This window comes from Engystomops pustulosus, chromosome 4 (assembly GCF_040894005.1).
Source record: "Engystomops pustulosus chromosome 4, aEngPut4.maternal, whole genome shotgun sequence".
In the NCBI taxonomy this organism is placed as follows: domain Eukaryota; kingdom Metazoa; phylum Chordata; class Amphibia; order Anura; family Leptodactylidae; genus Engystomops; species Engystomops pustulosus.
Genome location: NC_092414.1, coordinates 28568781 through 28582836, shown reverse-complemented (window position 1 = coordinate 28582836; position 14056 = coordinate 28568781). Strand labels below are relative to the sequence as shown.

The following is a 14056-nucleotide window of genomic DNA, read 5'->3' as shown; positions in this document are numbered from 1 at the left end:
GTCCACCAAAATATATGGCAACATTTGGCATTTTTTTAATGTAAACTAAAGCAACTAGCTCCCTTTTCCCATATCACGCTATTACTTCTGGTCTCTGGCACCCCCACCTTCATTACTTCTGGTCACAAATGATGTCCATGGTTTGAGGAGACTGAAGACCACAAATACTGATGCAATGTGAGAACTTGGACACAGACAGCGTTGTCTAATATTAGACACACCAGGTGTGGCACCCTGGCATTTTTTTTCGGTGCACTTTGTCTATGCTTTGTCTGGCACAAACTCCAACTTACATGTGCATGCATGTTCTTGTAGTGCAAAGTAAGACAGAACACTGGCGCAAAAGCTTTAATAATGGGCCCATGTTTGGGATTTGTTTTAGCTTTTGAACCTGGACTCATCTCAATGTGAAGTACAATCCTGGAAAATGTTCTCCGCCTGTTATGTAGGGTAATACGTTCCAGCAGCCTGCAGCTAATGGTCTGTAGACTTCTCCAAAGATTCTCGCTTTGGACGATCTTCCTGCGATGTTGGCATGTTAGACAAGTGGTTTTCATGCTGTGTTCTGTAAACTATTCAGCTGCTATGAATAGTCTGAGCACAAGTTGTTCCTTCACAAGATTCTCCTCATGATCAATGCTTCTCGGCTCAGAATTTCAGCCTTAAATAAGCGCTTCTGTACACTCACAGCTGAACGTACACCCAGTGGTCATACTTGTTAGATTGACTGATAATTTTGTGGTCTCTGTATTTACCTTGTAGGTGAATGGGGATTTATAAAACATAACTGTTTGGATTTAAGGTTGTGGTTAGGATTTTCAAGATGGCCGATTGACTTATTTGTCTAGGTTGTCCTTTGGATTAGCAAAATGCCATATGATAGGTAAAAAAGAAACTATCACTGTAAAATGTGCATATACAGAGTGCATGACTGGACCACCAGAGTACAAGAGGATCCTTCGTTGGGCGCTAGTTCAGCTCAATATTGAACCCCAGAGGTCCAGCAGAAAACAACCCTATATGGTGGCTGCTATAGTCTATTTCCTGGGGGATAATGAAGAGTGGGTCCTCAGATGAATTTTCTTTGGTGGGCCTAAGAAATCCCAGTCATATACATGCATGAAGTTTTACATGGAAAAAAAAATCAACAATATATCCCTACATCCTATGCAAGTCCAACACAATGCGAAGATCTACAAGAGAAAGGGAGCTCATCCCAAGGTGGTCTCATTCATAATTCAATGTGGGTTTATTTCTAAAAAGGAAATCTGTAACCAGAATCAGCCATAGTAAACCAGACACACTTACATGTTGATGTGTGCCCCCTTGGTCAGGATCCGTTCTAGTGCCCTAATTTTTGCAAAAAAATGGTTGCTAGGCTGCCCAATACTGATACTACCGCACATCTGCGGGAATTGCTGAGAGCCAATTGACGTCACCGTCTCTCTGGCTGAGGATGAGGCATGTAGTAAGATGGAACTTGGATATTTGCATATTTGAAAAACACTTTTTTTGTAAAAAAAACGAGTGCACGAGAACCTACCAAAAAAAATAGACCCTGCCCACTGGTCAGTGTGTCTGGTTTACTAGATTCTGGTGGTAAGTTTCCTTTACAGGTCTTGCATAACAAGTTTTGTGTTGGAAGATTTCAATGGACTGGATCTCCAAGTAACAATGAGGGCATTCAGCAACTAGTCATGTCTCATCTACTCCGAGCACCGTTTTGCCCTGGGGCCCTAACATATGCACATACTGTACAACCATCATCAGGACCACAATCAGCATCAATAGTGCAGCAAATGTGATAAAGAGCATAGAGGAACAGGTGAAGATTTCTATTTTTTTTCTGGTCTGGGTTCTTTATTTTTAGCTTTTGTCGTCTCCAGGGTCTTTAGTATTAATAGCTAGCTGTTGCCCAAAAGATAAAATGTTGTTGTTGATCTATTCCATATTAAAGAGAAATGTTTCGGCTCAAACAGTGAGCTTTTCTCAACCCCTGTTTGTATATGGAATAAATCCACTACAAAAAGTTTCTTGCTACTTTTTTCTTTTGACTATACGTGGAGGATCTGATGCCCGGTCTTAAAGGAAAACAACCACTTTGGGGCAGATTTACTTACCCGGTCCATTCGCGATCCAGCGGCGGGTTCTCCGACGCTGATTCGTGCCTTCCAGCGATTCACTAAGGTAGTGCGCCCGATGTCCACCAGGTGTCGCTGCTGTGCTGAAGTCCGTCGGAGTTCACTGAAGTTCACCAAGCTATGCTGAGTGCAGGTAAGTGCGTGTCAAGCGACACATTTTTTAAAAAAAATACAGCGGTTTTTACGAATCCAACGAGTTTTCCAATGGCCACGCCCCCCTGATTTCCCTTGCGTGCATGCCGGCGCCGATGCGCCACAATTCGATCGCATGCGCCAAAAACCCGGGGGCAATTCACCACAAAACCTGACGTAAAAACGCGATTCAGGCCCTTTGTGTAACGTCTGTGCCAAAACATCCCTCTATCCACAGTTGGCAGAACAGGTGGCGTTAATTTTTGTGCTTCTTGTGTGTGAACTGTGGCTTAGTGTTCTGTGTATGGATTAATTGAGCCACACCCTGCTCCTTGCATTTCAGCCCTGTCAAGCAAGGGTTACTAGCCTGATGCTCCTGGAGGTGTCTGGGAAGTGCCTTACATACCTGCCTTCTCCCATCAGCGTTGCTGGTTATTCAGTCTGATCTCTGTATCTAATGTTTTGCTTGTTGTTTGCTATTCTGTACCGGCAATTCTATTTGCTATACGATTCTGTAGCTTTGCCGCCATCTTGGTTTTGACCAGGTTTGTTCGCTTCACCATCCAGCAGCTGCCAGACAAAGTAAGTCTTCCCTGTCACCTTGTAGGGTCACTCAAGGACCGTCAGTTAGGATCCTGATAGCGTGTTCGCCCTTGTCAGGGCAATTTATCTGCCTTAGCTACAGGGTGAGTTCGCCACCACTTACCTAGTCTGACAGCTAGCGCCAAGCCTGGTTGTGGTTGCACGGTTGAGGGACAGGTTCTGATTCTTTGATTAAGAAAAAACAAACTACAGATACTCCCCTGGGATTGCCTAGAAAGAGGATATATAATTAGCAGCACGTAGCACAGGAACAAGATGTCCGGCGCTCTGGGTTGCTAATTATGCACGCCCTCGCCACCTCCCTCTCCCATGGTGTCGTCAGGTGACATCACAGCATGCGCCCAATCTTTTATCATCTTTTGGTATGTTGTGCTGCTTGAACTATCTAATTGTCTATCTCTCTATATCTATCAATCTATATCTATCTCTATATCTCTGTCTGCCTGTCTCTCTGTATGATTCCCTCTCTGTCGGTCTGTCTCTATCTCTGTCTGTCTGTCTCTGTATGTCTCTCTCTAGGATGCTGGGTACATGTGTGACCCCTAGAATTTGAATAGCATGGCAGTGTAGCCAGCTTTGAGTGTTTTAGAAAGTGGGAGGGCCTTAGCCTATATAAGGTCAGCCACGCCCTAGGCCAGGGTTGTTTAGCAATGTATTCACATAATAGAATCATCTCCTCCCACTTGATGTCCTCACCGTACCTTTCCACTGTAAGTACACAGCTTTATTTATATATATCCTGTGCTACGTGCCTAACACTGTACACACATAAAAGTGCCATATGGCCAATGCAAACTCTAAGACAAAAAGCACCTAAGTTCTTGAAGAATAAAAATGTTACTCACTATTTGCTGGAATTAAAAAGGATGGAAAAATCTCATAAATATCAGCCTTAAACTTCCATTGTAAACCAGATCACAAGAGTAAGAAGTCAAGACCGGAAACTGGCAATCACGTGACCAATAAAAAAAAAGACGTAACTGTATTCTTGGCAGTGAAATCCGTCTAATCTCATATAACTGGATTTATGAAATCACTGCTTGTATTATCAGTGTGATTTTTCACAACTAGTAAAACATGTTAACTGGAAAACTACTTCCACGTTACCTTTACTCACATTATACGTTACAACCGACAACGGAGACGTCAATTATAGTGTATAGTCTCTGCTCAACACATTTAGGGACACATGGTGGAAACTATAAGAGGCCCCATGGAGAGACCTGCCCACATATACAGGATAGGAGTAGTAGTATTATGGTTTGGCTGTATACAGTATATACTTGATACGAGTAGTAGCCTGTGCTGATAGCATATTTACAGGACAGGAGAAGTAGTACTGTGCTGTGCCCAAATATACAAAGTAGGAGTAATAGTACTGTGCTGTACCCAAATATACAAAGTAGGAGTAATAGTACTGTGCTGTGCCCAAATATACAAAGTAGGAGTAATAGTACTGTGCTGCGCCCAAATATACAAAGTAGGAGTAATAGTACTGTGCTGTACCCAAATATACAAAGTAGGAGTAATAGTACTGTGCTGTGCCCAAATATACAAAGTAGGAGTAATAGTACTGTGCTGCGCCCAAATATACAAAGTAGGAGTAATAGTACTGTGCTGTGCCCAAATATACAAAGTAGGAGTAATAGTACTGTGCTGTGCCCAAATATACAAAGTAGGAGTAATAGTACTGTGCTGTGCCCAAATATACAGGATAGGAGTAGTAGCATTATAGTTTGCCTGTATACAGTATATACCGGATATGAGTAGTAGCCTGTGCTGTTACCATATTCACAGGATAGAAGTAGTAGTATTGTGCTGTGCCCAAATATACAGGGAAGAAGTAATAGTACTGAGCACATATATACATGATAGAAGTATTATTACTGTACTGTGCCCATATGTGCAGGATAGGAGCACTAGTACTATGATGTGCCCAAATATACAGAGTAGGAGTAATAGTACTGTGCTGTGCGCATATATATTTATACATATATATATATATATATATATATATATATATATATATATATGATAAAAGCAGTAGTAGTGCTGTGAAATGCATACTGTATTTATGCATGATAACAGTAATAATACTGTGCTGTGCCTATACTTGCAGAATGATAGTAATCGTACTTTGCTGTGCCCATATACGCAGGATAGGTTAGTGGTATTTCACTGTGGTCATATATGCCAAATAGTAGTACTACTATGCAGTGCCTATATATGCAGGATAAGAGAATAAGTATTGTAACATTCTCATATATTTAATGTACGAGTTTTATGCATTGCCCATACAGGCAAGAAAAGAGTAGTGGGCATTCGATACCCCCCCACACACATTGATATAATATCCCACACTCTTTTACACGCCCTCTCTGTCCTATCAGGAGCAAAATAGTTAACGATTTAACAATTAATTGCTCAAAAAATAAAGCAAAAAATATATGAATCCATCACAACCTGGACAAAAAAAGTAATACTTATATTACTTATAGTTTTACATTTTTCACCTCCCAACACAAAATAGGGTATATTTTTTTTCCCCGTTCATCAGCTACCCAGAAAATGGAACAGTTTCCTCTGGCCAAAAAATTATGGATCCATAAATGTAATAACAATTAACTATTTTAGTTGTAGTGAAAAGTAAAAAAAAAACACCGTACTTTAAAAATACAGGGGAAGTCCAGGAATTAGAATTTGACTAATCCTTCCTCTTTATAACATTTATTGATAAATTCCTGAAATTTTGTAGGCTGATGATAGATATGATGATGAGGCAATATGCTGCATTGTGCCTGTATACTATCCCACTGCCTAGAGGGCCCACAAAGTATATTATTGGCCACCACATTATGTAATGGCTTACACTTATAATATATATTATAATACCTTCTTCATGTGCCCCCAATACTGTATTATCCCCCCCTTTTCTATAGCCCCCTTCTTTTAATGCTGCCTTTTCTGTGGACATCAATTTACAACTCCCCTTTCATAGCTGCATTTTCTTTATAATGCCCACACTTCCTAGCCCCCCGTAATACGGGTCATTACTAATTTCTGGAAGGTCATCTGTATCTCAGGACAACCCAGCTTTCCTAAGTAATACCCCTGTCTAACTGAGAGGTTATGTGTACAACACACCACCGCTTCGCTACGCCAAATACATCAGAAGGACGAAGGTCCCCAATGTCTATTAAAGGACATTGGTGGAGGTGGTAGAAGGCATTGGTGGCATTGGTGGAGGTGGTAGAAGGTCCTCTTTCAATAACTTTATTTAAATGGACACCTCCTCTGATGGCTTCTATAAAGAACACAGCAAGGACCTAAGTATCCTAAGTACCTAAGTATCTAAGTATTACCATGCTTTATGGTCCTAAAAGGGACCTAAAAAGTTGAGAATTAAGAGGCCACCACTAATGAGCAAATTGAATGTGAAGCAAACTTAGGTTTGAACCTTCCTTATTTCAGTCCAGACTAGAAACTTCTCAAGTCTAGATCTTCTACTGTTGTCCGAGGACAAAAAGTCGTTGCTGAATTTTTATGTCATGACCATAAACCACAAGATCGTTATGTGACTAAATACATGTGTTCTCTATTTTAACACCTTTAGTGTAGCAGTTGTCAAAATAATATATTTGTATTACATTTATTGGGAAATTCCTTAGGTTTTCAGGCTCCAGTGTCTTTATTACCCCCACATCATAATCCCTGATATCTCTAAACTTAGATTTGATGAGGAGGCAATATCCTGGCTAGTGCCTGTCCTGGGTGTAATAATGGCTATTTTTGCATTTTATTGACAATACCTGGATTGTCTTTGGCGACATCTATCTTATTTTACAGATTCTTTGACCTTGAACCATGATTGTCTTATAAGCTAGATGTAAACATAGACTGGCCCACAAGTGCAGAAGACATTCCCTGGTATAGGGGAAAGGGGGGACTTATTTCTAAGTAATCAACCCAAAGTGAGAAGGTGGGAGCCCTACTGATCCTAGAGAAAATTCTGATATTATTCACAATGTGTCTTATAGAAGAATCGTCGTTGAGATGTCTTAAGACAGAACCCACTGAGCCCCGTCAATATATAACTGTCATGTTATGACTACAGCTATCACATTAACTCCCATGACTCACTCCATGATCCTAGGTGGATACGGCAATTAGACCGGAGATACTTGCATAATTCATCATGCAGTTTCACACTGTCCTTGATTTGAAGATTTATATGTAAATGATTAATAAACCTGATCATTTTTGGTTTTGCAATACTGATGATTAGAAATGTTCTTTATTATGCTGTATGTATCCCACCACAGCTGACCAGAGAGGTGGTCCCCGCATCAATGGTCATCAAGGTGTTGGTCTTCACATGTTGGAAATAAACTCTTTGAAAGTGGATTTTAGGAATAAAGTCCTGATGATCGCTGATCACACATGGGTTTGATGTAGAGATGAGCTTGACCAGATGGTTGGGTTCAGTCATTGTGACTCCACCTGGTCAGTCATACCCATGGCTAGTTGTTAGGGGTGTCAACTTGCCAGGTTGGCTGTTGGCCATCAATCTGGAAATATGTAAAGGTGAGGAGCCCAAACCCAAACACCAAACCCGACCATGGGTTTTACTCATCTCTAGTTGGATGTTCTTTTAGAAGCTTCTTCCATGTAATTGTTTTATATTATTAAAAGAGCAGCATTACAGACTTTACTGTTCAGTAATGTTCATGGTCTCACAGTCCCACCAGGGTATCAAAAGGTCTCCTGGCAGGCCCACACTCTGGCAAAATAAAAAAAATTTCCCCACTTTTGGGCTGTTGAAAGAGGGACAAAAGTAAGAAAATTAAAATATCCCAAGCTATGACCATAGCCGTTCCTGCACAAAGTATAATACCCCCTAACTGGTTTTACTGACCTCCTCATTGTATAATGTATCCACACTTGTAATGCCACCCTTTCTGTACCTTGCAATTTAAGCCCCCTGTATTCTTTCAACCCCACTCATAATATCCCTATTTTATACCCCATTTTTGTAGCCCCTCACACACATCATCTCCATATTTCCTGTAGCAGTTCCTCTTCCTTTTCCCTTGCACTGTTGTGTTTGACTTTGGAAATTTCGGACTATTCTGCGGAATCTGCATAGGTCGGGAAGTATGCAGTAGTGTGGCTCAGCGGTAAAGCACAGGACCCCAAAATTCTGAGGTGCTTTTGAAGACAAACATTTGGAATGAGGATTTATTTCCTGCTTGATTGGCCAATAACTTTATAGACTTGAGATGATATATCATGTGCTTCAACGATGAGAGATAAAAATGAAGCAGTAAGAAATCAAAATCTGTCAAACACAAAAGATAACCATTAGGGAAATGTTAGTTTAGTTGATTTAGCATATTTTGGAAACCCTACGTACACACTTGATTTATCTGAGAATCTGTGTAGGCTTAATGGAGAGAATGGAGAAATCCACCGGTAGATACTACTGGTGGCGGCCTTTACTCTTTAGGACAAAAGGATTTAACATCAAAAACTGCATTGTCCCCCACCCAACATCTGCTCTCCACAGATGGTCAATTTGGCCAACAATCCTCTAAGGCAGTGGTGGTGAACCTATGGCATGGACACCAGAGGTGGCACGAAGAGACATCTCTGTTGGCACTTATGCAATCACCCCAGCACTGGTTGAGAGACTCAAGGCCATCTCCTGCAGTGCTGGGTAGCCCTGGCAGTGTTGCATTCAGCACAATTAAAAGCAACACTTCCTGGGCTTCCTGGGACTGCAGAGAGAGCAAGGAGATGTGGACAGAGCTGGATTATCATTGAAGGTCCTGCCCCACAATTCATCCTGTTCAAGGGTCCCTGGAGGGAAGCTATAAAGATGATCCTAATTTCCTCTATTTCTTTCATTTGTATTGGTATCTTCAAGAAACTTCATAATAAAATAAAAGTCTGAACTTCTTAAAACTTCAAATTACAAAGGTGAAAAAAACACTAAAGTGATAACATTATGGCCTGGATGGATAGAGTTCCTGGGTTATTTTTTACCACCTTGTGTAGATGTTATCCCCCGGGGTACACTGTGACCTGGGCCAGACTGTACCCGGGGTTCATTTTAGAGGGGTATATTGAGGCCTGGAGGGGTATACTCTGGCCTAGGCTACTTTATACCTCCGGGTGAACTCTGGCCTTGACTTCTTTAAACCCCAGGGTATACTCTGGCCTAGGCCAAACTGTACCAGGGTAAAATGTTGTCACGAAAGTAGAAAAATCCTTATTTTCACAATTCACATCTTGGAAAAGTTTGTCTTCATTGGAGGATTAAAATCCACATATCCATAGAAGGGTAAAATTTTGGATAGGGTTTTTCTGGCCAGCTACAAGGGATTTTGGATCAAAATGTATCCCCCCCAAAAAAAACTATGTGTGAACATAACCTATGTCTTGCCATAAATATTCAAAAATAGATGCTTTTTTAGGGGGGGAGGTGGGATGGGGCGGTCTTCTTTGCTATTAGGGAGCTCATAATTATCTACAGTTCTATGAAGTCTGTGAATTTTCATTATACACAGATACAAGATGTTGGAGCAGAGTTACAGCCTGAGAATGTATCTAGGGGCAAATACTAGAACAAAGAAAAACAAGCGCTATCCCAAGTGCGTCTTTATAGATAAGGTATCACGCTCACCTTTAGTAGTTGTGCATGAAGGCACAACACTGTTGTAGAACACATCGGGTGCTGCCTAGTCCACACCAGAGACGTATGCCATGGGCGACAAGAGCAAAAATTGTCCACAAGGCAGGGATACACTACCTTCCTCGCAGGTCCGAAAAAAAGACTATTTCCAGGGCGCACACCGATCCAAGATTTTAGTAAAACAGATACGATTTTATTTAATCTGACCTGATGAAGCGTCCGATTGAGAGGACGCGAAACGCGTTGTCTGTATTTTAAATCGGTTTTATTAGATTAAATAAAATCGTATCTGTTTTACTAAAATCGTGGATCGGTGTGCGCCCTGGAAATAGTCTTTTTTTCGGACCTGCGAGGAAGTTAGTGTATCCCTGCCTTGCGGACAATTTTTGTATCTAGGGGCAACTCTTGGCTTTTATCCAAGGGATTTTGGATTAGAAATATTTTCCCCAAAAAGTATTTTCTCCAAAATATTCAAAAATAGATGCAATTTTTATTTTAGTCTTTGTCGGACTAGCGACCTCCTAATTACCTACAGATCCATGAAGCCTGTGCTATTTCTTTGTACACAGATACAAGATGTCGGAGCAGAGTTATAGCCTGAGAATGGATCTAGTTAACATGCGTCTGATAGGCGCCGAGAGTCTTGTGAAGTTACGTATCTCCTATAATGTTTAATTAGAAAACACTACATTTCACAACAGATTATGGAAGGAGGAAGGTACACAAGTTCTCCTTTCCACGCAGGTGATGGGAAATGCCTGAGTGTCCTGGGTGACACTGGGAACCCGTGTCAGTGATAGGAGGCCGGGGATTAATCATTAGCATCCTGTCGTAAAAGTATAGTTTATGGAAAATTCACTTTATTGCAGTGTAAGGGCAATAAACATTTATGGGTGATATGAAGCCTGAGCTCTGACCTTGACTCTGTTTACACTGTCAGATCTTGTCACACCATTTATTCTCATACGAGGCCTCCCATTGGTCATTTCTCCATCCGGTTGGCGTCCCATTGGCCCTTTCCCCGAGACAAGCAACAGAGAAGGAAGTAGGGCATTTTATTTAATAATTTAATAGGCGCTGGTGCTGCTCCTTATCTCATTAGGCCCTTCACCGCCCCGGCCATGCCACAGGGATATCAGGAGACTTGCCGCAAGCTGTTAATGAATTTAATTTTATGAGTTACATATAAATCACATGCGAGAATTCGGCCATTGGCGTTCCATCTGGGTACTTACTCGAGGCTTGCTCGATGGCGGCAAGTGATTACTACGACGTTGTACTCTTGTATTTGGCTTAGATAACATACATAGCACTCACTATTTAGCTATAGTATATGACATGCATGTCTATGTGTTTTGTAACTTCTGTATGTACTATTGTAGATACTTTATCATACGGTTTATGTAAGTCTTGTGAATGTCCCTGTAGACTATCAGTCTGTTTCTGAAAAAGCTGAATCGATATAGTTTAGTGAGTGAATATGAGGGGGAGTAACCCGTCATCATATACTTAAAGGAAATTACCTCCAGGAAAAAGGTGTGTAAACCAAGCACACTTAGATACTGGTATGTGCCCCCTCTACTAGGTTCTGCCCTTCTTTTAACTTTTTATGCCATTATTTTTGGAAAAAAAAAGCTTTACAATTTATGCAAATGAGCCTAAGGGGCTGTAGGCCCAATTAACAGCTATGGAGCCTGGAGCCCCTCGGGCTCATTTGCAAAATTTTTAAAGCCTTTTGTTGTAAAAGCAAGGGCATAATAAGCTAAAGGAAGAGTGGATCCTGCCACAGGGGGCACACACCAGTATGTCAGTGTGCTTGGTTTACAATAATAGATCAGCCTATCACATGATTTAGCTGAACCATGGCAATGATTGGCCAGGCAGGACACCCCACACCCATAGCCATGGATAGTAGCAAATTTTCCTGGATTGGCTGTTCGGCAGCCCATCTGGCATTGTGTCCGGGATGCACAGACGAACCCGCCCCAACCTGAACGCAGACATTGGGGCTTTCATGCGACACAAATAGGGGGTCAGGCCGTCGAACGATCTGACTGATTCGGACTAAGCGTGGGATTTAACAATTAAATTGTGTCGCAGGACATGCACTCACATGCACCAGGAAGAAGAAGGTGACCTCCGGTGGACCTGAGCGGGGAAGGGACACATGCAGGAAATCGGGCGCACGAACTACGTGAATGGCGCCATAACCCAGGATCGTCAGAAAGTCCGGATCGAGGATTGCACGTAGGATGGGTAAGTAAATGTGCCCCACTGAGTTCGCTCATCTCTATTTACAATCCTTGATATTGGTGATAGATTTCTTTTAAAATAGTAGTCAAGTCCCACTGAGACCAACAGGTTCAACCAAGTCATCTTCAAGGGAATCTCTCTTACGCCACAAAACTACCAGCACCATCATATATGTATGACCCATCCTATCTAGACTTCTCTATTTTATGTTACAAACTTGCACATTTACCTAGAACAACCTCCAAAGTCTTATGCAAATGAGCTGCGTCACTTTTAGAGGCTGGAGGAGGAGCTTTTCAGATGTCCGCATCTTGAGCAGCTAGAAACATGGCTCTTGTAAAAAACCAAATTAATTAATTATATCTTTACACTGCTCCCCTAAAAATGCCACCATCACTTACGCTATAATATCACTCTAATAACAACTTTAAGTATCACCCCAACTTTTAACCCTGGAGTAGGGATGACATTAAATCTATTGTTCCTTCTGCTCCAGGATTGGCTGATGGGAAGAGAGAGGGTATTGCCTGAGAAGTTAATAATAAGCAGGCATTTTTGATAAATTAGGAGGATATGTAGTTAGGAGGGTAATTATGTTATGCGATAAATTTGGAAAGTTCTCTTTTTTATAATTATTTTGGGGGGTGGCTATTTATTATATTATAATTATGGAGCCATTGGGGCACATTTACTAAGGGTCCGTGGACCGCGATTCCGTCAGGTTTCCCGAATATTTCCTTTTTTACACCAAATTGCCACGTGTCCTTGGCGCATGCGTGGCCACCGGATGATCCGACCGATTCAGACTACGCGCCGGATTTAACATTTAAATTGTGACGCAAGACATGCACTCACATGCACTGGGATGAAGAAGGTGAACTCCGGCGGATCTCAGTGGGAAAGCAACACATGCAGGAAATTGAATGCAAGAGCTTAGTGAATCGCGGCAGACACGAATTCTCGTCGGAGAACGCACCGCAGGATCGTGGTAAGTAAATCTGCCCCATTATGTATCATTAATTAAGTGTGTGAACTATATATATTATTATTATTATATAATAGATATAATTAATCTATTATTACAATTAGGGTATATTGTACATGATAATATATTGAGGGATTAACTGGATAAATCTAATACATACAATGTAGTCCTTAATGTAGTCCTGTGTTATTTAGGAGCAAAGAATGAGACAGTTGTTATTATATATTGTTATAAGAACTGTGGTATTTTTAGGGATGTAGTGTGGAGGAAGGAACATCTGGGGACAAATTCTGCAGTGATAAGTCATAGTGTACATGTGTATTGAGAGCAGGAACAGACGTACATGGATTTAATGGGTGAAGGTCCTTCTCTGTATAAAATTTGGTGGGTGGTTTGGGTGGCCATGGACCCCCTAGAAGGCTTGGGCCCTGGGCTACCGCCCACACCTTTTGTGTTATAATCCACTATTGATAATGAAGTTCTGAACCTGATCGAGCAGATTTTCACTCGTGAGAAATGTCGTCTCTTCTACCAGTGTCAGATGATTGCCGTTGTCAGTGACTAACCATGTAGAGTGTGAGACATCTGAGACCTGATGCCGCGGAGTATTTAAGTATTTGAAAGGCCCAATCTCTATACAGCTCAGGGATCATGGTAACCATAATCTGACACTATACATTGAGCACGTACAGTAGACCAGAAGTTTTCTTTTGCTTACACATCACAACGTGATAGCAACAACTAGTTTGTTATTCATTTAGAATTTTCATAGATGTTGATTGCATCTGTGTGAAATTCCCTTCTATATGGGGTGCTTTTATGAGATTTATATACATGTGTCTCCTATCTCAGCATATAATACAAGTTCACAATCCAACAAACCCAACCATGGTGTCACTTTCACATGTGACCACCTAGCTGTCCATGGTCCTGAATGTGTTTAGCAGGGGCTTAACTACAGTGGTAGCAGCCATAGCAACCGCTATGGGGCCCACAGTGTCAGGGGGCCCCATCATCCGACCTGACACACTAAAGAGTGGAGGATGTGCACCATTATATCCATATTATGCTGCACTTTGTACATCATAATATCCATATAACATATATGTGATGTATATATGCTGCATCTGTGATGTGTATATGTTCTATGTGTATACGGTGTATGGTGTCTGCATATACTGTATGTGTGTATATATGATGTGTGTTTGTATATGTCACTGTATGTGTGTGTATATACTCTATATGAGC

The 14056-nt window shown here is 41.3% G+C and overlaps 1 long non-coding RNA gene across 1 annotated transcript in view; it reads right to left on the bottom strand.

Annotated features, from left to right (window-relative positions):
- Positions 1 to 3821, bottom strand: part of LOC140126313 (uncharacterized) — a 31734-nt gene extending 27913 nt beyond the window's left edge. Inside the window, exon 1 of the long non-coding RNA XR_011854794.1 lies at positions 3722 to 3821. This is a non-coding gene — a long non-coding RNA (uncharacterized lncRNA). The remainder of the gene's footprint in view (positions 1 to 3721) is intronic.
- Positions 3822 to 14056: the final 10235 nt, after the last annotated feature.